This window comes from Cetorhinus maximus, chromosome 11, assembly GCF_964194155.1.
Source record: "Cetorhinus maximus chromosome 11, sCetMax3.hap1.1, whole genome shotgun sequence".
NCBI classification, from domain to species: domain Eukaryota; kingdom Metazoa; phylum Chordata; class Chondrichthyes; order Lamniformes; family Cetorhinidae; genus Cetorhinus; species Cetorhinus maximus.
In genome coordinates this window covers 63,747,636-63,770,477 of record NC_135889.1, presented here as the reverse complement: position 1 = coordinate 63,770,477, position 22,842 = coordinate 63,747,636, and the positions used below count along the sequence as shown (strand labels likewise).

The 22,842-nt window shown below is 46.9% G+C and overlaps 1 protein-coding gene across 4 annotated transcripts in view; it reads right to left on the bottom strand.

Annotated features, from left to right (window-relative positions):
• Positions 1 to 1,277, bottom strand: part of ppig (peptidylprolyl isomerase G (cyclophilin G)) — a 51,129-nt gene extending 49,852 nt beyond the window's left edge. For 2 of the 4 annotated variants that reach the window (XM_078552117.1, XM_078552115.1), the window contains exon 1: positions 1,004 to 1,277. The gene's annotated coding sequence lies outside the window, so the exon portion shown is untranslated. Of the gene's footprint in view, positions 1 to 479; positions 796 to 1,003 lie in introns of those variants that run through there. The other 2 variants (XM_078552116.1, XM_078552113.1) reach the window with 1 other exon arrangement.
• Positions 1,278 to 22,842: the final 21,565 nt, after the last annotated feature.

The following is a 22,842-nucleotide window of genomic DNA, read 5'->3' as shown; positions in this document are numbered from 1 at the left end:
GCAATCTGACGATTACATCACTAAACGTAACTACAAGAGGAAATATTATGGATTTAGTGTTAAATCATGCATGATATTTGGATGGCTATCAACAACCTCTTCTCCACAATCCACCCCGATTCTCCGAACCCCAACCAAACTCCATTGATTTCCAAGAAGCATTTAGCTGTTGAGCCTGCGATGAACTCTTGGTATTATCTCTAGGGTCAGTCTGCATCCAAATTGAAGTAGCACTTTGATGGGACTGGAATATTTTGGTTAAGCTGCCAGATCACTTCAAGTCGTTCATCACCCGAAGTTTGGAAATGGAAACGAAAGCAAACGTTTACTCAGAACCTCTTGACTTGTTTGCGCCACCCCCACCCAATAAACTAAATACGTTTTCCCCCATGAATTTTGAAACATATTTTAAGCAAATACAGACGCTGTAAGAAAATACCAGACAAGTCCCCGTCTCCAAGCCAGTAAAGAAAACTCACATTGCGCCCAACAACGTTCGCCCTACAGCTCCCCAAACTGGAGGAGGCCACCGAAAGACGCAGTGGGCCGTTGTCCCGGGCACCGATTTGATGGTTTAACCCGCTCACGATCTCACTCTGGGCCTCGGTTGGTGGTAACGTTGTCCTCATTCAGCAGGCGCTGAACCGCTACAACCACACATGATTCATTCAGTCCCGCGCCCGCAGCTTTGATTGGCTTATACACATCATCCCGCCCCTTAAACTGACATACGACCTTACTATTAGTCCACGTGGACGTCAATCATTGCCCAGATGCCCACCCTCTCGCTCCGTGCTATCAGGTTAGGTTGCGCGGTAGCCGCTCTCTGACGGGTTCTTGCTGGTGCGCACGCGTCATGTGGGGGTTGCAGTATCTACTCGAGGCCCCGGATTGTGGCCTAGCCAATGGTGGCCGCAGCCTTCAGGTAAAGTCAGCACAGAGACTGAGGGAGGAGTGACTCGGATTTCACGGTAGGAACCGAGATGGCGGGGTGCCGACTGACCGGTTATGCTGTGGTGCTTGCCGCCGGAGTTATGGTTAAACAGGTCGCCAACTCGCTGATCCTTCCTGGCCTCTCAAGATGGCGCTGTCGCTAACGTCAGTGCTTCTGAGAAGCCGATGCGCTGCGGCGGCGGCGGCGGGAGGAACTCGCGAAGCTGCGGCTGAGCTCACTGAGCAGAGCGGGATTCAGTGTCTACCGATTGGGGGCAGAGCAACTCCCTGTACCTCCAGGGACAGGCGGCTGTATCCGCTTGGATCAGCACGGGGAGCCGTGGCGAAGCGCCGCGCAATGGGTGTCGTAAGCTAAAGCCCTCGCTACCCGGGACGAGAAAGGAGTGCCGTCTCTGTGGTCGTGTCGCAGTGAACGCCCGTGTCCGGACTCCCCAGCCTTTTACACCGTTTCTCTCTCCCCGAGTTCGGGGATTAGTGGAGGGAGGGCACTGTGTCCAGGCCCTCGTACCAATGTGAGAGGACAACTGCTCAAACCACTTACCCGTGTAGGAGAAGTAATTGAAGTATGACTTGAGCTGTCGAAAAACGAGACCCAGCGCCACTACACTGAGGGTGTGAAGTTACCGGCAAAGAGGGTCGTAGTGAATGGGGAACAGAACACTAGACCATTTATCATGAGAGGGCTCAAGACCCGATAGCCTAGCCATTGAAATACATTTTGTATTTCTGTATCCTATTCAGTTCTCTATGCTAAAAGGTGGATAAATTCAGTTAGCGCTTTCTTAAAAGGTCTATACTTCAATAGAATTACAGATATGTTTTCGGGAAGAAAGACCACAAGATAATTATTGAATCATAGAATGGTTACAACACAGGAGGGTATCCGGCGCATCGTGTCTGCTGGCTCTCTTCAAAAGCAATTTAACTAGTCCCACTCTCCTGACTTTTCCCCATAACCCTGTTGTTTTGTTCTCTTCAGATAATTGTATAATTTCCCTTTGAAAGCCACAATTGAATCTCTCTCTCCACCACACTCAGGCAGTGCATTCCAGATCTTAATCACTGAATGCATGTAAAATGTTTTTCCTCATGTCATGTCTGGTTCTTTTTCCAATCACAAAATTGATTCTCAACCCTTCCACCAATGGGAACAGATTCTCCCTATTTACTCAATCCTGACCCCTCATAATTTTGAACACCTCTATTAAATCTCCTCTAAACATTCTCTTCTCTAAGGAGAACAACACCAGATTCTCTAAATTATCCTCTTAACTGAAGTTTCTCACCCCTGGAACCATAGATGGGGCTTTTAAGAAAGGTACCTCAATAATCACGGGGACTTTAATCTACAAATATATTGGATGAATCAGATTGGCAAAGGTAGCCTGGAAAATGAGCTCATAGAGTGTATTCGGGACAATTTCTTAGAGCGGTAATTTCTAGAGCCAAGGGGGGAAGCAGGGTATTCTAAACCCGGCAATGAGACAAGGTTAATCAATAACCTCACGGGTGAAGGAGCCTTTAGGTGACAGCGATCATAACATGTTCAGTTTGAAGGGAAAACATGTGGGTCTAAGACTAGTGTTTTAAACCTGAATAAAGGTATGAAGCAGAGTGAGCTGGGAAACTAGGTTAAAGGGTAGGACAGTAGAATTGCAGTGGCAGATTTTTAAGGAGATATTTAATAACAATCAAAGATTTATCCCAGTGAGAAAGAACGACTATTTAAGAAGGATGCATCATCTATGGCTAAATAAGGAAATTAAGCATAGTATCAAATTGAAAGAACTGCTGTACAAATCTGCAAAGACTAGTAGTAGGTCAGAAGATTGGTCAGATTTTAAAAACCAGCAAAGAATGGCTAAAAATAGTAAAGGAGGAGAAAGTTGAGCATCAAAGAAAGCTCACTAGTAATATAAACAGTAAGAGTTTCTACACATGTTTAAGTTGGAAAGGTGTAACTAAAACTAGTGTTGGCCCTCTAAGGATTGAATCTGGGAAATTGATAATGGAAAACAAGGCAATGGCAGAGGCATTGAACAGATATTTTGTGTCTGCCTTCACTGTAGAAGACCTGTAGATACTTAAAAATCAAAAGGTTAACGGGAGGGAGGAACTTAAAACATTCACCATCACTAGGGAAAAGGTGATGAAGAAACTATTAGATCTAAAGTCTGACATGTCCCTAGGACCAGATGGCTGCAGAGATGGTAGAAGCATTGGTTATAATCTTCCAAAATTCTTTAGATTCTGGAAGGGTCCCAGTGGTTATGAAAATAGCTAATGTAGTACTTTTATTCAAGGAAGGAGGGAGACAGAAAATGGCAAACTACAGGCCAGTTAGCCTATCATCTGTCACTGGGAAACTGCTAGAATCCATTAGTAAGGAGGTTATAGCAGGATACTTTAGAAAGTCAGGCAGAATCAACATGGATTTGTGAAAAGAAGAGAGTTTTTTGAGGAAGTAACAAGCAAGGTGGCTAAAGGGGAACCTGTAGTTGTGGTATACTTGGATTTCCAAAAGGCATTTGATAAGGTACCACATCAAAGCCACACAAGATAAAAGAACAAGGTGTTGGGGTAACATTAGCATGGATACAGGATTGGTTAGCTAATAGGAAGCAGAGAGTAGGGATAAACGGGTTTTTTTCGGGTTGGAAAGCTATAACTAGTGGAGTGCCACAGGGACTAGTAGTGAGGCCCTAACCATTTACGTCAGTGAGCTGGACGAAGGGACCGAATGTATGATAGCTAAGTTTGCCAATGACACCTGGATAGGTAGGAAAGTAAGTTGTCAAGGGAAAGTAGAGAGTCTGCAAAGGGATATAGACAGGTTAAGGGAGTGGGCAAACATTTGACAAATGGAGTGTAATGTGGGACAATGTGAACTTGCCCACTTTGGCAGGAAGAATAGAAAAGCAACATATTATTTAAATGGAGAGAGATTGTAGAACTCTTCAGGTACAGAGGGATCTGGATGTCCTGGTACATGAATCATAAAAGGTTAGTATCTAGGTACAGTAAGTGATTAGGGAGGCAATGGAATGTTGATATTTATTGCAAGAGGAATTGAATATATATAAAGTAGGGAAGTTTTACTGCAGCTGTGTAGGGCATTGGTAAGAGCACATCTGGAATATGTGTACAATTTTGGTCTCCTTGTTTGAAAAAAAATATTATTGCATTAGAAGCAGTACAAAGAAGGTTCGCTTAACTTATTCCTGGGATGAAGGGCTTAACCTATGAAGAAAGGTTAAACAGGTTGGTCCTATATCCATTGAAGTTTAGATGAATGAGAGGTGATCTTATTGAAACATATGAGATCCTGAGAGGACTTGACAGGGTAGATACTGGGAGGATGTTTCCACTATTGGGAGAGACTAAAACTAGGGAACACAGTTTAAGGAAAAGAGGTCGCCCAAAGGACTGAGATTAGGAGAAATTTTTCTTCTGAGAGTTTGTGGAATTCTGTTCTCTAGAATGCAGTGGAGGCTAGGTCATTGAATTTATTCAAGGCAGAGTTGGGCAGATTTTTGATAGGCAAGGGAGTTGAGGGTTATGGGGGGATGGGGGGTGGGGTTGGGTTGGGTTGATGGGGGAGGGGCGGTAGGCAGGAAAGTGGAATTGAGACCACAACCAGATCAGCCATGATCTTATTGAATGGCTGAGCAGACTCAAAGGGCCGAATGGCCTACTCCTCCTATGTTTTATGTTTCTATGTCCTATGTTCCTATTCTTGCAAATATTTTCTGCACCCTTTCCAATGCCTTCACATCCTTCCTTAAATGTGGTGTCAAGAATTAGATGCAATACTCCAGTTGAAGCTGAACCAGTGATTTCTAAAGATTTCCCTTAATTTCCTTGCTCTTGTACTTTATGCCTCCATCTATAAAACTCAGGTTTCCACATGCCTTAATAACTGTTTCCTCAACCTGACATATCACCTTCAATGATTCGTGCACATATACCCTCCGGTCCCTTCACTCCTGAGCCCTCTTTAGAACTGTATCCTATATTTTTTATTTTTGTCCCCGTCCTTTCTATCAAAATGTACCACTTCACACTTCTCTGCATTAAATCTCATTTCTCACATGTCAGCTCATTCAACCAGCCTATTTGTGTCCTCTAGGAGTCCTCACTATCCTTCTCACTGTTCACAATACTTCCAAGTTTTGTGTCACCTGCAAATTTTGACTTTGTGCCTTGCATACTCAATTCTAGGTCATTAATATAGATCAAGTAAAGCAGTAGTTAGAATACCAACCCCTGCAGAACCCCACTGTAAAGCTTCCACCAGGTAGCTACATGGGGATATGATATGAGCAATAACAGAGACTCGGCTCAGTAAAGGACTGGACTGGATGCTAAATATTCCTGGTTACAAGGCATTCAGGAAGGAAACAGAAGGAAAGAAAGTAAGAGGGTGACAGTATTGATTAAGAAGAATATTACAGTGTTGAGAGAGAGGATGTCCTTGGAAGGACCAAAGACAGAATCCATTTGGTTAGACCCAAGAAACAATAAAGGTACTTTTAAACTACTAGGTCGGTTCTTTAGGCCACCAACCAATGGGAAAGATACAGATATATCTGCTGACATCATAAACCAAAGGCTAGTCTACCCCAGAGATAGACCCAAAATACCCTGTGGCACTATTCAGAGAATAGGTGAGTTCTTCTTGTTCTCCTGTCTAATATATAGTGGGAGGTGGTGGCATTGTGATATTGTCACTGGGCTAGTAATCCAGAGACCCAGGTTCGACAGCAGATGGTGGAATTTGAATTTAATTTTAAAAATCTGGAATTGAAAGCCCATTGTCAATTTTTGTAAGAACCCATCTGGTAGGGCGGCAGAACATTACTCTTAAATGTCCTCCAAAATTGCCTAGCAAGCCATTCAGATGTATCAGAACGTGACAGAAAATTGGGTAAGGACTGAAACTGGACAGACCAGCTGACATCGACCTAGACACCTGTCGACCCTGCAAAGTCCTCCTTATTAACATCTGGGACTTTGTGCCATAGTTGAGAGAGCTGTCCCAGACACTAGTCAAGCAACAGCCTGACAAAGTCATACTCATTGCTACCTGGCCAAGTGGAAAATTGCCCAGATGGTGGACAGGCGGTATGTCCTCTACATAAAAAGCAGGACAAATCTAACCCAGCCAATTACAACCAAATGGTCCAACATTTATTGCCCATCCCTAGTTGCCCTTGAGAAGGTGGTGGTGAGCTGTCTTCTTGAACTGCTGCAGTCCATGTGGTGTAAGTACACCCACAGTGCTGTTAGGAAGGGAGTTCCAGGATTTTGACCCAGTGATATTGAAGGAACGGCAAATAATTTCCAAGTCAGGATGGTGAGTGACTTGGAGGGGAACATCTGGATGGTGGTGTTCCCATCTATCTGCTGCCCTTGTCCTTCTAGATGGTAGTGGTTGTGGGTTTGGAAGGTGCTGTCGAAGGAGCCTTGGTGAATTCCTGCAATGCACTGCTGCTACTGTGTGCCAGTGGTGGAGGGAGTGAATGTTTGTGAATGTGGTGCTGATCAAGTGGGTTGCTTTGTCCTTAACAGTGTCAAGCTTCTTGAGTGTTGTTGGAGCTGCACTCACCCAGGCAAGTGGGGAGTATTCCATCACACTCATGACTTATGACTTGTGCCTTGTAGATGTTGGACAGGCTTTAGGGAGTCAGGAGGTATGTCCCCTACACAAAAAGCAGGACAAATCCAACCCAGCCAATTACAGCCCCATCAGTCTATTTTTTTTTATTCATTCACGGGACATGCGCTTCGCTGGCTGGGCCAGCATTTATTGCCCATCCCTAGTAGGCAATTTTCCAGGTCAACAAGACGCACAATTAGTCATAGGGTCATAGAGGTCTACAGCATAGAAAAAGGCCCTTCAACCCATCGAGTCTGCGCCAGTCAAACAAGTACCTAACTATTCTTAGCCTCTGACCTGCTCTTGTAGCCACAGTATTTATATGGATAGTCCAGTTCAGTTTCTGGTCAATGGTAACTCCCAGGATGTTGATGGTGAGGGATTCAGTGATGGCAATGCCACTGAACATCAAGGGACGATGGCTGGATCCTCTCTTGTTGGAGATGGTCACTGCCTGACACTTGTGTGGCACGAATGTCACTTGCCACTTGTCAGCCCAAGCCTGGATATTGTCCAGGTCTTGCTACATTTGGACATGGACTGCTTCAGTATCTGAGGAGTCGGAAATGGTGCGGAACATTGTGCAATCGTCAGCGAACATCCCCACTTCTGACCTTATGATGGAAGGAAGGTCATTGATGAAGCAGCTGAAGATGGTTGGGCCTAGGACACTACCCTGAGGAACTCCTGCAGTGATGTCCTGGAACTGAGATGACTGATCTCCAACAACCACAGCCATCTTCCCTTGTGCTAGGTACAACTCCAACCAGCGGAGAGTTTTCCCCCCGATTCCCATTGACTCCAGTTTTGCTGGGGCTCCTTGATGCCACACTCGGTCAAATGCTGCCTTGATGTCAAGGGCACCTACTCTCACCTCACCTCGAAAGTTCAACTCTTTGTCTATGTTTGAACCAAGGCTGTAATGAGATCAGGAGCTGAGTGACCCTGGCGGACCCCAAACTGGGCATCTGTCAGCAGGTTACTGTTAAGCAAGTGCCACTTGATAGCACTGTTGATGACCCCTTCTGTTACTTTACTGATGATCAGGAGTAGACTGATGGGGCAGTAATTGGCCTGGTTGGATTTGTCCTGCTTTTTGTGTACAGGACGTACCTATGCGATTTTCCACATAGCTGGGTAGGTGCCAGTGTTGTAGCTCTACTGCAACAGGTTGGCTAGGGCATGTGGCAAGTTCTGGAGTACAAGTCTTCAGTACTATTGCCGGAATATTGTTAGGGCCCATAGCCTTTGTAGAATCCAGTGCCTTCAGCTGTTTCTTGACATCAGGTGGAGTGAATCGAATTGGCTGAAGACTGGCACCTGTGATGCTGGGGATCTCCGGAGGAGGCCAAGATGAATCACCCATTCGGCATTTCTGGCTGAAGATTTTAGTAAATGCTCCAGCCTTATCTTTTGCACAGGTGTGCTGGGCTCCTCCACCATTGAGGATGTGGATATTTGTGGAGCCGCCTCCTCCAGCGAGTTGTTTAATTGTCCACCACCATTCACAACTGGATGTGGCAGGACTACAGAGCTTAAATCTGATCCATTGGTTGTGGAATCGCTTAGCCCTGTCTATCACCTTCTGCATATGCCGTTTGGCATGCAAGCAGTCCTGTGCTATAGCTTCACCAGGTTGACACCTCGCTTTTAGGTATTCCTGATGCTGCTCCTGGCAAGCCCTCCTGCACTCTTCATTGCACCAGGGTTGATCCCTTGGTTTGATGGTAATGGTAGAGTCTGCCATGATGCTACAGATTGTGTTTGAGTACAATTCTGTTGCTGCTGATGGCCCAGAGCGCCTCTTGAATGCCCAGTGTTGAGTTGCTAGTTCTGTTCAAAATCTATCCCACTTAGCATGGTGGTAGTACCACACAACACGATGGAGGGCATCCTCAATGTGAAGGCGGGACTTCGCCTCCACAACGACTGTGTGCGTGGTGGTCACTCCTACCGATACTGTCATGGACAGATGCATCTGCGGCAGGCAGGTTGGTGAGGATGAAGTCAAGTATGTATTTCCTTCGTGTTGGTTCCCTCACCACCTGCCGCAGACCTAGTCTAGGAGCTATGTGCGTTAGGAATCGGCCAGCCCTGTCAGTAGTGGTGCTACTGAGCCATTTTTGGTGATGGACATTTAAGTCCCCCACCCAGGGGACATTCGCCACACTTGCAATCCTCAGTGCTTTCTCCAAGTGGTGTTCAACATGGAGGAACACTGATTCATCAGCTGAGGGAAGGCGGTACGTGGTAATCAGTAGGAGGTTTCCTTGCTCGTGTTTGACCTGATGCCATGGGATTTCATGGGGCCTGGAGTCAATGTTGAGTCTCAGTGCAACTCCTTCCCGACCGTATACCACTGTGCCGCCTGAGTCTACTCTCGATCATCAGTAAAATAATGGAAAGGGTCGTCAACAATGCTATTAAGTTGCACTTGCTCAGCAATAACCTGCTGACAGATGCCCAGTTTGGGGTCCACCAGGGCAACTCAGCTCCTGACCTCATTCCAGCCTTGGTTCAAACATAGACAAAAGAGCTGAACTCCCGAGGTGAGGTGAGAGTGGGCGCCCTTGACGTCAAGGCAGCATTTGACCGAGTGTGGCATCAAGGAGCCCCAGCAAAACTGGAGTCAATGGGAATTGGGGGGAAATCTCTCCGCTGGTTGGAGTTGTACCTAGCACAAAGGAAAATGGTTGTGGTTGTTGGAGGTCACTCATCTCAGCTCCAGGACATCACTGCAGGAATTCCTCAGGGTAGTGTCCTAGGCCCAACCATCTTCAGCTGCTTCATCAATGACCTTCCATCATAAGGTCAGAAGTGGGGATGTTCGCTGATGATTGCACAATGTTCCGCACCATTTGCGGTTCCTCAGACACTGAAGCAGTCTATGTCCAAATGCAGCAAGACCTGGACAATATCCAGGCTTGGGCTGACAAGTGGCAAGTAACATTCGTGCCACACAAGTGTCAGGCAATGTCCATCTCCAACAAGAGAGAATCCAGCCATCGTCCCTTGATGTTCAGTGGCATTACCATCACTGAATCCCCCACCATCAACATCCTGGGAGTTACCATTGACCAGAAACTGAACTGGACTATCCATATAAATACTATGGTTACAAGAGCAGGTCAGAAGACAGGAATTATGCATCGAGTAACTCACCTCCTGACTCCCCAAAGCCTGTTCACCATCTACAAGGCACAAGTCAGGAGTGCGATGGAATGCTCCCTACCTGCCTGGATGAGTGCAGCTCCAACAACACTCAAGAAGCTTGACACCTTCCAGGACAAAGCAGCCCACTTGATTGGCACCCCATCCACAAACATTCACTCCCTCCACCACCAACGCACAGTAGCAGCAGTGTGTACCGTCTACAAGATGCACTGCAGGAATTCACCAACACTCCTTTCACAGCACCTTTCAAACCCACGACCACTACCACCTAGAAGGACAAAGGCAGCAGATAGATGAGAACATCACCATCTGGAAGTTCCCCTCCAAGTCACTAACCATCCTGACTTAGAAATATATTGCTGTTCCTTCACTGTCGCTGGGTGAAAAAATTCTGGAACTCCCTTCCTAACAGTACTGTGGGTACCACATGGACTGCAGCAGTTCAAGAAGGCAGCTCACCACCACCTCTTCTCAAGGGCAACTACGAATGGGCAATGAATGCTGGCCCAGCCAGCAAAGCCCACATCCCGTGAAGGAATAATTTTAAAAACTTAGTTAATGTCCCAGACACCACCATCACCATCCCTGGGTATGTCCTGTACCACTTGTAGGACAGGCCCAGCAGTGATGGCGGCACAGTGGTATACAGTTGGGAGTGAGTTGCCTTGGGAACCTTCAACATCAACTCTGACCCCATGAAGTCTCATGGTATCAGGTCAAACATGGGCAAGGAAACCTCCTGCTGATTACCACATACCACCTCCCCTCAGCTGATGAATCTGCACTCCTCAATGTTGAACACCACTTGGAGGAAGCACTGAGGGTGGTAAGGGCACAGAATGTACTCTGGGCTGCGGACTTCAATGCCCATAACCAAGAGTGGCTTGGTAGCACCACTACTGACCGAGCTGGCTGAGTCCTAAAGGACATAGCTGCTAGACTGGGTCTGCAGCACGTAGTGAGGGAAAAACATACTTGACCTCATCCTCACCAACCTGCCTGCCACAGATGCATCTGTCCATGACAATATTGGTAGGAGTGACCATCATACAGTCCTTGTAGAGATGAAGTACTATCTTCACATTGAAGATACCCTCCATTATGTTGTGCATCACCACCACTCTGCTAAATGGGACAGGTTTCAAACAGATCTAGCAACCCGAGACTGGGAAACCTTGAGGTGCTGTGAACCATTAGCAGCAGTAGAACTATATTCGACCACAATCTGTAACCTCATGGCCACGCATTTCCCCACTCTGCCATTACCACCAAGCGAGGAGATCAACCCGGGTTTAATGAAAAGTGCAGGAGGACATGCCAAGAGCAGCACCAGGCATACCAAAAAATGAGGTGTCAACCTGGTGAAGCTACAACACAGGACCACTTGTGTGCCAAACAGCACAAGCAGCAAGTGATAGACAAAGCTAAGAAACTCCACAACCAACGGATGTGATCTAAGCTCTGAAGTCCTGTCACATTTAGTTGTGCATGGTGGTGGACAATTAAACAGCTAACTGGAGGAGGAGGCTCCACAAGTACCCCCATCCTCAATGATATAAGAGCCCAGAACATCAGTACAAAAGATAAGGCTGAAGCATTAGCCACAATCTTCAGCAGCCAGAAATGCCGAGTGCATGATCCATCTTGGCCTCCTCTGGAGGTCCCCATCATCACAGATTCCAGTCTTCAGCAAAATGAATTCACTCGATGTGATATGAAGAAACGGCTGAAGGCACTGGATACTACAAAGGCTGTGGGTCCTGACAATATTCCAGCAATAATACTGAAAACTTGTGCTGCAGAACTTGCTACACCCGTAGCCAATTTGTTCCAGTACAGCTACAACACTGGCACTTACCCAGCAATGAGGAAAATTGCCCAGGTATACCCTGTACACAAAAAGCAGGACAAATCCAACCCAGCCAATTACCGCCCCATCAGTTTACTCTCCATCATCTGTAAAGTGATGGAAGAGGTCATCAACAGTGCTATCAAGTGACACTTACTTAGCAATAACCTGCTCACTGATACTCAATTTGGGTTCCGCCAGGGTTACTCAGCTCCTTGAACATCCTTGGTTCAAACATGGAAAAAAGAGCTGAACTCCAGAGGTGAGAGTGACTGCCCTCGACATCAAGGCAGCATTTGACCAAACGTGGCATCGAGGACCCCTAGTAAAACTGGACTTGATGGGAATCAGGGGGAAAACTCTCCACTGGTTGGAGTCATACCTAGCACAAAAGATGATGGTTGTGGTTGTTGGAGGTCAATCATCTCAGTTCCAGGACATCACTGCAGGAGTTCCTTAAGGTGGTGACTAGGCCCAACCATTTTCAGCTGCTTCATCATAAGGTCAGAAGTGGGAAAGTTCGCTGATTGCACAGTGTTGAGCACCATTCGCGACGACTCAGATACTGAAGCAGTCCATGTCCAAATACAGCAAGACCTGGACAATACCCAGGCTTGGGCTGATAAGTGGAAATAACATTTGTGCTGCACAAGTGCCAAGCAATGCCCATCTCCAACAAGAGGGAATCCAGCCATCGTCCCTTGATGTTCAGTGGCATTACCATAACTGAATCCCCCACCATCAACATCCTGGGGGTTATCATTGACCAGAAACTGAACTGGACTAGCCATATAAATATTGTGGCTACAAGAGCAAATCAGAGGCTATAAATTGTGCAGTGAGTAACACCCGAAAGCCTGTCCAGCATCTACATGGCACAAGCCAGGAGTGTGATTGAATACTCCCCACTTGTCTGGATGAGTGCAGCTCCAACAACACTCAAGAAGCTTGACATCATCTGGGACAAAGCAGCCCGCTTGATTGGCACCCCATTCACAAACATTCACTCTGTCCACCACTGACAAACAGTGGCAGCAGTGTGTACCATCTACAAGATGCACTGCAGGAACTCACCAAAATGCCTTAGACAGCACCTTCCAAACCCACAACTACCACCTAGAAGGACAAGGGCAGCAGATACATGGGAACACCACCATCTGGAAGTTCCCCTCCAAGCACTCACCACCCTGACTTGGAAATATATCAATGTTCCTTCACTACCGCTGGATGAAATCCTGGAACTCCCTCCCTTAACATCACCATGTGTACACCACATGGACCGCAGTGGTTCAAGAAGGCAGCTTGCCAGCAGCTTCTCAAAGGCAATTGGTGATGGGCAATAAATGCTGTCCTCAGCAAACATGATCTTGTCATCCTCTGATTGCTCTTTTTAGGATATTGCTGTTTGCAAATTAACTGCTATGTTACCCTGCATGGCAACAGTGACTACCAGAAGTATTTTGTTGGATGCCTTGGAACATCCTAAGGCTGTGAATGCTGCTATTTAATGCAAGTTTTTTCTTTCAAAAAAGCTGATGTTGGGCACTCATGATCTTCCCCTTCTGAATCCATACTGGCTGCTTCTTAGTAGATTATTACATAAATAGGCCATTCAACAACAACAGTTTGCATTTATACATTGCTCTAACATTTTAACACATCCCAAGGCATCTCATAGGCACATAATTGGATGAAACAATTGATACCTAGCCAAAGTGACATTAGGGCTGGTGATCAAATGCTTTGTCAAAATCAAATGCTTTTTCAAGAGAATCAGATTTTAAGAAGCATCTTGAAGTAGGAGAGAGAGGCGGAAATATTGACGAAAGGATTTCCAGAGCTTTGGACTGAAAGCTCGGCCACTGATGATCCAGTGAAGGAAGTGAGGGATGCAATGAAGCCAGTGTTGGCTGGAAAGTAGAATTTAGGAGAGTTATAGGGCTAATGGAGATGGGAAAGGGCAAGGCCATAATAATAGGATTTGAAAATTTTAAAATCAAGGCATTGCTGGACTGGGAGCAAATTTAGGTCAATGAGCACAAAGACAAATGAATTTGGTGCAAGTCTAGATATGGACAGCAGAGCTTTGACGGAGCTTTACAAGACTTCACACTCTTTCCGCCCTTACAGAATGACGTAGAGTGTTTGAAGGATTTTGCAGAATGATTAACAATCTGTTTTGAGCCATGTGAATTTTCCTCCATGGCCAACAAGTTCTGGAGTGGGATTTGAATCTGGGGTCTGCTGACTCAGAAGGAGAAGCGCTATCAACTGAGCCACTTGGCTGCCTTGCAGAGCTAGTTTTAAATTAAAAGGATTGCAACTTTTGGATAGTTTAAAATGTTGATATTGACTTCAGTAATAAATTAAAAATAATTTCTTAAATAACTCATTTCATGTCACTTAACTTGTTTTCTCTTATTTTTACAGGGAATGAATATATTCTAAATGTAGTCCTCAGGAATTGTGGCCTTTTTTGGAGTATGCAGATGTGCATTTTCAATACACAACAGAAACATTTTGGTAGTTACTTTAGTCATTTAAAAAAGATCTGAAAATATGCATTAAGCTAGAAAAAAAGACATGCTCCCATTAAAAATGCTTCATTTGAAGCACATATACCACCCTTCAATGAGCTTCTACCATCCACGGGTAATGGGCTGTGATTCCTTGCTAGGTCAATTGGGCAGCTGCTCAAGTGAGGACCAGATATTTGATGTTGTAGGGAAGAACAAAGCCAAGCTTTCGGTGACACACGTGGGGCATGCAATAAACCTGCTTTGGCAATTTCAAAAAGAGAGGCCACAGATGCTGAGGACTATAGATTTAATTAGAAAACATCCACAGTTCATGGTTCTTCGTGTGCTAGCTGAAAACAAGATTGACCTGATGGACAATGAAACATTGGTGGATATGTTATACAATGCATTGAGGTAACTACAGGTACTGAGGCTAATTAAGTTACTGAAACAGGATAAGGTGCAATCATTTACACGTACTGTAGCTCCTCATAGCATATTAACATTCAGCCATAAAGCTAGTTACATAGAGCGGCATAGAATTACATAGAATATACAGCACAGGAACAGGCCATTTGCCTCGACCAGTTATGTTCCATTTGCAACTCCTTCCCTCTTTATCTAACTATCAGCATAACCCTTTATGTTCTTCTCCCTTGTGCTTATCTATCCTCCCCTTAAATGCATATTGTTTAATTGCTTCCTTGTTGTTACAGTATCGTTCCAAATAGCTGTGCATTTAACTGTAAGTGCATCAAGTAACTGAAAGCTGTGAGTTTGAGTATGTATGGGAATGAAGGCGTGTGTTATAACTTTGATCTGACAATTGTGGATTCTGCCATAACTTGCAAATTGTACTATTTGATTTTTACATATGTACAAATCATTCACACATTTATTTAAGCATAAAATAAATGACCTCAAGAAATGAGAGTGCTTTAAAATTGCAATAATGTGCACTAGGTAGATGCAGATGAAGGTAATTTTCAGCCCATCATACATCCAGGAAGACCCTACACTCCTCCCTCCGCTGTTTCTAACTGTTTATTAAATGTTTCATGGGTTTTTGCCTTCTATACCTGGAAATCTATTCCATATGTAGATCACAACTTGTGTGAAGAACTGCTGACATCAGCCCAAAATTTGTCTTTTACTGGTTTAAACTTATGTCCTTTTGCTCCACTGTCACAGTTAAGAGTGAATTAGTGGTTATTCTATTCCATCTACCATCTCCTATATTTCCTAAGACTGGAAAGCCTACGTATCTCCAGTGTTTCCTCAGATCTCATCTGATGCTAGGGATCAGCCTCAAGGTTGTTTGATCTGTTTCACAGGGTGTCAATGTCTCCCTTGTGTTTCAGTTCCAAAAACTGCACACAAGATACGGAATGACCAACGTTTCAGCATGATTTCTTCTGACTTTGGTGTTCTGTTGTTTTGACTGCACTCTGCATTGTTGAATGCTGCTCCAAAGTGACTTATTGAGCAACTAATCTACTAAAATCCTGCAATCTTTTTCAACTTAATCCGTGCCTATTTTGACACCATTTGTGATGGATACTATTTAAAACAGTGATCTATGATATGTAATGATCCCAGTTGAGTTTACCCCTGGACAAGCCTCATGCCAGAGTGGAACTCAGTTTGATTAGATCCTAACTTTTATTTATTTGTTTAGACACATGGATAGTAGCTACTGAACAGGGTTACAGGAGGCAGCTAATGAACCTTTAACAAAACATAAGATATGTACTAAACAAGAAAAGACGAACTATATTACAATACTCCTTACCCACAACCATACCTTTACAAATATATGCAGATTTGTAAGAATAATACAAGTCACAAAAACTACCTTTTATTTAATGTTCACAGTAAATACACAGTCCATGTAAACCTATGGCACCCTGTGGTCAGGCACACCACAGTCTGAAACCAAGTGACAGTTGCCACCTCAGCCAGATGCTATGAATCTCTCCTCAACTTCCCCTAGATGCTTGTCACACTGTGAGCGAAGAAGTCTCACTGAACTCTGACTTTCATACGAAAGTTTCTAATCTCCACTCTCCAAAAACTCGCTTTGGAGTCTTCTCCCAAACCGACATTTTCCCTCGGACGCCTTCCGCAAGGGCTCACCTCCAGGATTTTGAACTCTCCTCCTGATGTCCCTCTACCCTGGGTCACCATATTCAAGCTGTCTTCCACACACTCACTCTCACCGACTCTGCTGTCAACAGTATACCACTGCTTCACGTGCCCATAGCAAAGAGTTTACAGACCTTCAGCCATCTTTTTGAATCTTTTTGCCTTTTACAAATTGTTCTTGCTTTAAATCTGCTTTCTGCAGCTTTTGTCTCTTTAAATTGGAAGCTTGGAGCCTTTCTCTCGGCCCCTCATTCTTAACTTCACTTAACAGGACCTTTTCCAGGTTCCTGTCCTTTCTTTGATTAGAAGGTGGTCTTGGGACTTTCCCCTGTTCCACTCCCCTGGAATTTTGGGTCTTTTCCTTAGCTTGGGACTGGCTACCTGTCCCTCTTGCTCCAGTCTCTCTCTGGCAGCTACTTTTCACCAACTTTAGCTTGGAGCTGGCTATCTGCCTCTTCTAGGCTGCTTCTCTGGCAGCTATCTTCAAAATCAGCTGAACTCCAACAGCTTCCAAAACAAATGCTGTTTCTAGCTTTTGTGTGTCTTTGGGAGGGACCTGCCTCCCTGGACCCCTGTTGCTAGCACTTTTTTCTACTCTTGTGTTTGCTTAACTTAGCTTACATTTATAAAACTCTCATTAGAAATGCAATCACCTTTTTAAAGTGAAACTAAAACTCAATTTGATCTTTCTTAACACAGATACAGAAATACAAGTCAAACTTAACTTTGAAGCTAAAACTCATTCCTAACACCTACCAATACCAATACAACTTACTGAAACTATCTCTATTTCCAAACAGATATATATTTTATTGCTGGGGAATATCAATTGGTTGTGTTGATCCAAGTTAAAATTCAATGTGATTGTTAAAATCTTGTTCAAATGCTATCACTATTAATTAGCATTATGATTTGAACATATTCACAGATGTTTTCTGGTATAAAATTCCATCTCCTGTAAAATTGCAAAATCCCCCCTTTATGAGTTGAGCATGTAAAATGCTTGGTTTCTGAATGATTTTTATAATACTCAATGAATATCTCAAGACCAGTGGTTAGTTTAAAAAAAACATAGAGGATGAATATGAAATCTGATAAGATAGCAATAAGATGAAATGAAGCCTGTTAGGGGATGGTACATAATGCAAAAAAAGTGAAGTTTTCAAAAAGAATGCAAATGTTTGAGAACAATTAAATTGCTTTGTTTTAGTTCACGATTCATTATAATAACTTGGAAGATAATCTGTGGCCAGCAATGTTGGAGCACCATCTCTGATCCACAAGATAGAGAGAATGCTGAGCTTTAAGGAGTAGAACATCCAGAAAATATGCAGAACCTGACATAGATTATTGGAAGCAAGATTGAGATAACTAGTCTAAGTTTGTGATTCTAAATTGATCTTGACCCCCATTAGCATTAGGTCAAAAATCTTGTTCAGAGTACTCAGGAATAAATGGAATGAGGGTAATGGAACTGCCACACTGGCTGAATAGATAAGGCCGTTTTGAAGCTTTTCTGTATATGCTATTATGTAAAAGGATGAAAGTTTTTCAGTCATTATCAATAGACAGCCTTTGGAGCTTTTTTGTGATAGACACATCTCTATCACTGCACCAGAATGTCTATCACAACATTAAAGTAAAAGTTGTAAACCAGAATACTGACAGAATACCCCACATACCTATCTGTAAATTTGTATGAATAGAGTTACTTTTTGTTTTCCGATTGTAAAAACCAAAATGAAGTGCCCATAACAGTGAATTAGAAAAGCATGTTGAGACTGAAGCAGTGACAGCAGGACAATGTAGAACCCCAAAATTGATCTGTAGTTGCAGGAAGACAGTGAGCAGCACCAGCCTAAGATTCTGATAAACATCAGAATCCATACTCCAATCCTGGACTATTGATGAGCCAGGTCAACCTTTTTTGACCTTGTTGTTTAAGAACATTAAAACGTTTTTCAAAGCCAATAACACATGCATCTGCACAACATTAAATGGATAAGCATAGCAGTATAAACATTGCAGACATGGTTTGCAATTTTAGAGCGCCTAAATATGTGCGCACATTTGAACCTATTCATGTTAAATCAGCATTGCTTCAAGCATAATGGTCCTTATCTAACAATATACTACTATATTTTACTAAAAGGTTGAATGTTGAACCTCATGATTCTATGGTGCAACAGCTTATGGTTGAAGCATGGGAGCGGATTGAAAGGTAAATACAGTAGATTTTATTCTCTTGATCTTTAATTTTAATAGCTTTTGACAAGTGATGTTCTTTGCATTTAGTCTCTTTAATGACTTTTTTAAAAAATGGTTTGATAATAGCATTTCATCTTGAAAATACTGCAGTATTAACAGACCAAACCTATTGGGAAGTAATTGCACAAAAAATGCAAGTGTGCAACAAAATGCTGACTTAGTAAAGGATTATTACTTGACCTTGCAATTTCAACAGCTATGACTAGAAATAGTGTGCAGTTTCATCTTATGCTTGCATTGTTTCCTTTCAGATATTAGGCACTATATGAGGTACACCATGTGTAGAATAAATTTACAGTGGATACAACAAATAAATCATCTGAATTATTATGCTTAAAATATATGCCTCTTGTATATTGCAAGACCTGAGCTGCTTGGTATATTGCCTTCTCTGCTGCCCCCTCTGTTAGGAAGGTGTAAATAAAGTTAATTCAATAAAGGCTGCCTGCGGTTGAGCATGTTAACCTTAGTGCGATACAAAACACCTTTTCCTTCGAACTGATTTCCTGCCCATTGGAGGCATGGATATTGATACTTGTGATCCAAATGGAACTTTGGGAACATTAATTTATTTGAGCTGGATACTGGTAAAACTTCAGAAGCTTGACCTACACATGTTATTTGTTCATGGGATGTGGGTATTTCTGGCAAGACCAGCATGACACCTAATCTAGGCTGACACTCTATGGAAGTACTGATGTATTGATAGAAGAGCACTTTCGAATGAGACGTTAAACTAAAGACCATCTTAATTGGAGTTAAGAAGAGCGGGGAGATCTATCTGGTACCCTCGGCAATATTTATCCTTTAACCAACATCACTGATACAGATTATCTGGTCACCCCTTTGTGTTTGTGGAACCTCACTTTGCACAAATGGCTACCACATTTCCCTTCAAAACAACAGAGCCAATGCTTCAGAACTTTTCATTGATTGTAAAATGTTTTTTGACATCCTGAGACCACAGAGTCTTTCTTTTAACAACGTGAACCTGAAATGATGGGAAGAATTACAATAAAACAAATTAAAGTGTGTGAATAGTTCAGGAAATTGGAGGAGAGATTGTCACAGGATCCAGCAGCCTTAGAAGAATAAAGGAGGGACCAAGAGTAGTACAGATCATAAGAAATAGGAGTAGGTTATTTGGCCCATTGAGACTACTCTGTGATTAGATAAGATCATGCCTGATCTGTTAGGGCCTTAACTCAATTTTCCTGGCTGTTCTGAGATGGTCCTTCTATCTGTGGACTCTAGGCTTGGTACTTGGACAGTAGATAGACTGTAGGCATCCTCTGATATCTGCTAAACACTTGTTTATTAGCACAACATCTAAATGGATTAGAGGGTAATCCCCACCCCCCACCTCATGCTCTTCCCCCCACCTCAGGCTCTTCTCTCTCCCCCCTGCCTCACGCTCTTCTCTCTCCCCACCCACCTCATGCTCTTCTCTCTCCCCCACCTCACGCTCTTCTCTCTCCCCCCCCGCCTCACGCTCCTCTCTCTCCCCACCCACCTCATGATCTTCTCTCTCCCCGACCTCATGCTCTTCGCCCCCGCCACCTCATGCTCGTTCCCCCCACCACCTCACGCTCTTCTCTCTCCCCCCCGCCTCACGCTCTTCTCTCTCCCCCCGCCTCACGCTCTTCTCTCTCCCCCCGCCTCACGCTCTTCTCTCTCCCCCCGCCTCACGCTCTTCTCTCTCCCCCCGCCTCACGCTCTTCTCTCTCCCCCCGCCTCACGCTCTTCTCTCTCCCCCCGCCTCACGCTCTTCTCTCTCCCCCCGCCTCACGCTCTTCTCTCTCCCCCCCGCCTCACGCTCTTCTCTCTCCCCCCCCGCCTCACGCTCTTCTCTCTCCCCCCCGCCTCACGCTCTTCTCTCTCCCCCCCGCCTCACGCTCTTCTCTCTCCCCCCCGCCTCACGCTCTTCTCTCTCCCCCCCGCCTCACGCTCTTCTCTCTCCCCCCCTGCCTCACGCTCTTCTCTCTCCCCCCCGCCTCACGCTCTTCTCTCTCCCCCCCGCCTCACGCTCTTCTCTCTCCCCCCCGCCTCACGCTCTTCTCTCTCCCCCCCGCCTCACGCTCTTCTCTCTCCCCCCCGCCTCACGCTCTTCTCTCTCCCCCCCGCCTCACGCTCTTCTCTCTCGCCCCCCGCCTCACGCTCTTCTCTCTCGCCCCCGCCTCACGCTCTTCTCTCTCGCCCCCGCCTCACGCTCTTCGCTCTCGCCCCCGCCTCACGCTCTTCTCTCTCGCCCCCGCCTCACGCTCTTCTCTCTCGCCCCCGCCTCACGCTCTTCTCTCTCGCCCCCGCTTCACGCTCTTCTCTCTCCCCCCCGCCTCACGCTCTTCTCTCTCCCCCCCGCCTCACGCTCTTCTCTCTCCCCCCCCGCCTCACGCTCTTCTCTCTCCCCCCCCGCCTCACGCTCTTCTCTCTCCCCCCCCGCCTCACGCTCTTCTCTCTCCCCCCCCGCCTCACGCTCTTCTCTCTCCCCCCCGCCTCACGCTCTTCTCTCTCCCCCCCCGCCTCACGCTCTTCTCTCTCCCCCCCCGCCTCACGCTCTTCTCTCTCCCCCCCCGCCTCACGCTCTTCTCTCTCCCCCCCCGCCTCACGCTCTTCTCTCTCCCCCCCGCCTCACGCTCTTCTCTTCTCCCCCCCGCCTCACGCTCTTCTCTCTCTCGCCCCCGCCTCACGCTCTTCTCTCTCTCCCCCGCCTCACGCTCTTCTCTCTCCCCCCGCCTCACGCTCTTCTCTCTCGCCCCCGCCTCACGCTCTTCTCTCTCGCCCCCGCCTCACGCTCTTCTCTCTCGCCCCCGCCTCACGCTCTTCTCTCTCGCCCCCGCCTCACGCTCTTCTCTCTCGCCCCCGCCTCACGCTCTTCTCTCTCGCCCCCGCCTCACGCTCTTCTCTCTCGCCCCCGCCTCACGCTCTTCTCTCTCGCCCCCGCCTCACGCTCTTCTCTCTCGCCCCCGCCTCACGCTCTTCTCTCTCGCCCCCGCCTCACGCTCTTCTCTCTCGCCCCCGCCTCACGCTCTTCTCTCTCGCCCCCGCCTCACGCTCTTCTCTCTCGCCCCCGCCTCACGCTCTTCTCTCTCGCCCCCGCCTCACGCTCTTCTCTCTCGCCCCCGCCTCACGCTCTTCTCTCTCGCCCCCGCCTCACGCTCTTCTCTCTCGCCCCCGCCTCACGCTCTTCTCTCTCGCCCCCGCCTCACGCTCTTCTCTCTCGCCCCCGCCTCACGCTCTTCTCTCTCGCCCCCGCCTCACGCTCTTCTCTCTCGCCCCCGCCTCACGCTCTTCTCTCTCGCCCCCGCCTCACGCTCTTCTCTCTCGCCCCCGCCTCACGCTCTTCTCTCTCGCCCCCGCCTCACGCTCTTCTCTCTCGCCCCCGCCTCACGCTCTTCTCTCTCGCCCCCGCCTCACGCTCTTCTCTCTCGCCCCCGCCTCACGCTCTTCTCTCTCGCCCCCGCCTCACGCTCTTCTCTCTCGCCCCCGCCTCACGCTCTTCTCTCTCGCCCCCGCCTCACGCTCTTCTCTCTCGCCCCCGCCTCACGCTCTTCTCTCTCGCCCCCGCCTCACGCTCTTCTCTCTCGCCCCCGCCTCACGCTCTTCTCTCTCGCCCCCGCCTCACGCTCTTCTCTCTCGCCCCCGCCTCACGCTCTTCTCTCTCGCCCCCGCCTCACGCTCTTCTCTCTCGCCCCCGCCTCACGCTCTTCTCTCTCGCCCCCGCCTCACGCTCTTCTCTCTCGCCCCCGCCTCACGCTCTTCTCTCTCGCCCCCGCCTCACGCTCTTCTCTCTCGCCCCCGCCTCACGCTCTTCTCTCTCGCCCCCGCCTCACGCTCTTCTCTCTCGCCCCCGCCTCACGCTCTTCTCTCTCGCCCCCGCCTCACGCTCTTCTCTCTCGCCCCCGCCTCACGCTCTTCTCTCTCGCCCCCGCCTCACGCTCTTCTCTCTCGCCCCCGCCTCCGCTCTTCTCTCTCGCCCCCGCCTCACGCTCTTCTCTCTCGCCCCCGCCTCACGCTCTTCTCTCTCGCCCCCGCCTCACGCTCTTCTCTCTCGCCCCCGCCTCACGCTCTTCTCTCTCGCCCCCGCCTCACGCTCTTCTCTCTCGCCCCCGCCTCACGCTCTTCTCTCTCGCCCCCGCCTCACGCTCTCTCTCTCGCCCCCGCCTCACGCTCTTCTCTCTCGCCCCCGCCTCACGCTCTTCTCTCTCGCCCCCGCCTCACGCTCTTCTCTCTCGCCCCCGCCTCACGCTCTTCTCTCTCGCCCCCGCCTCACGCTC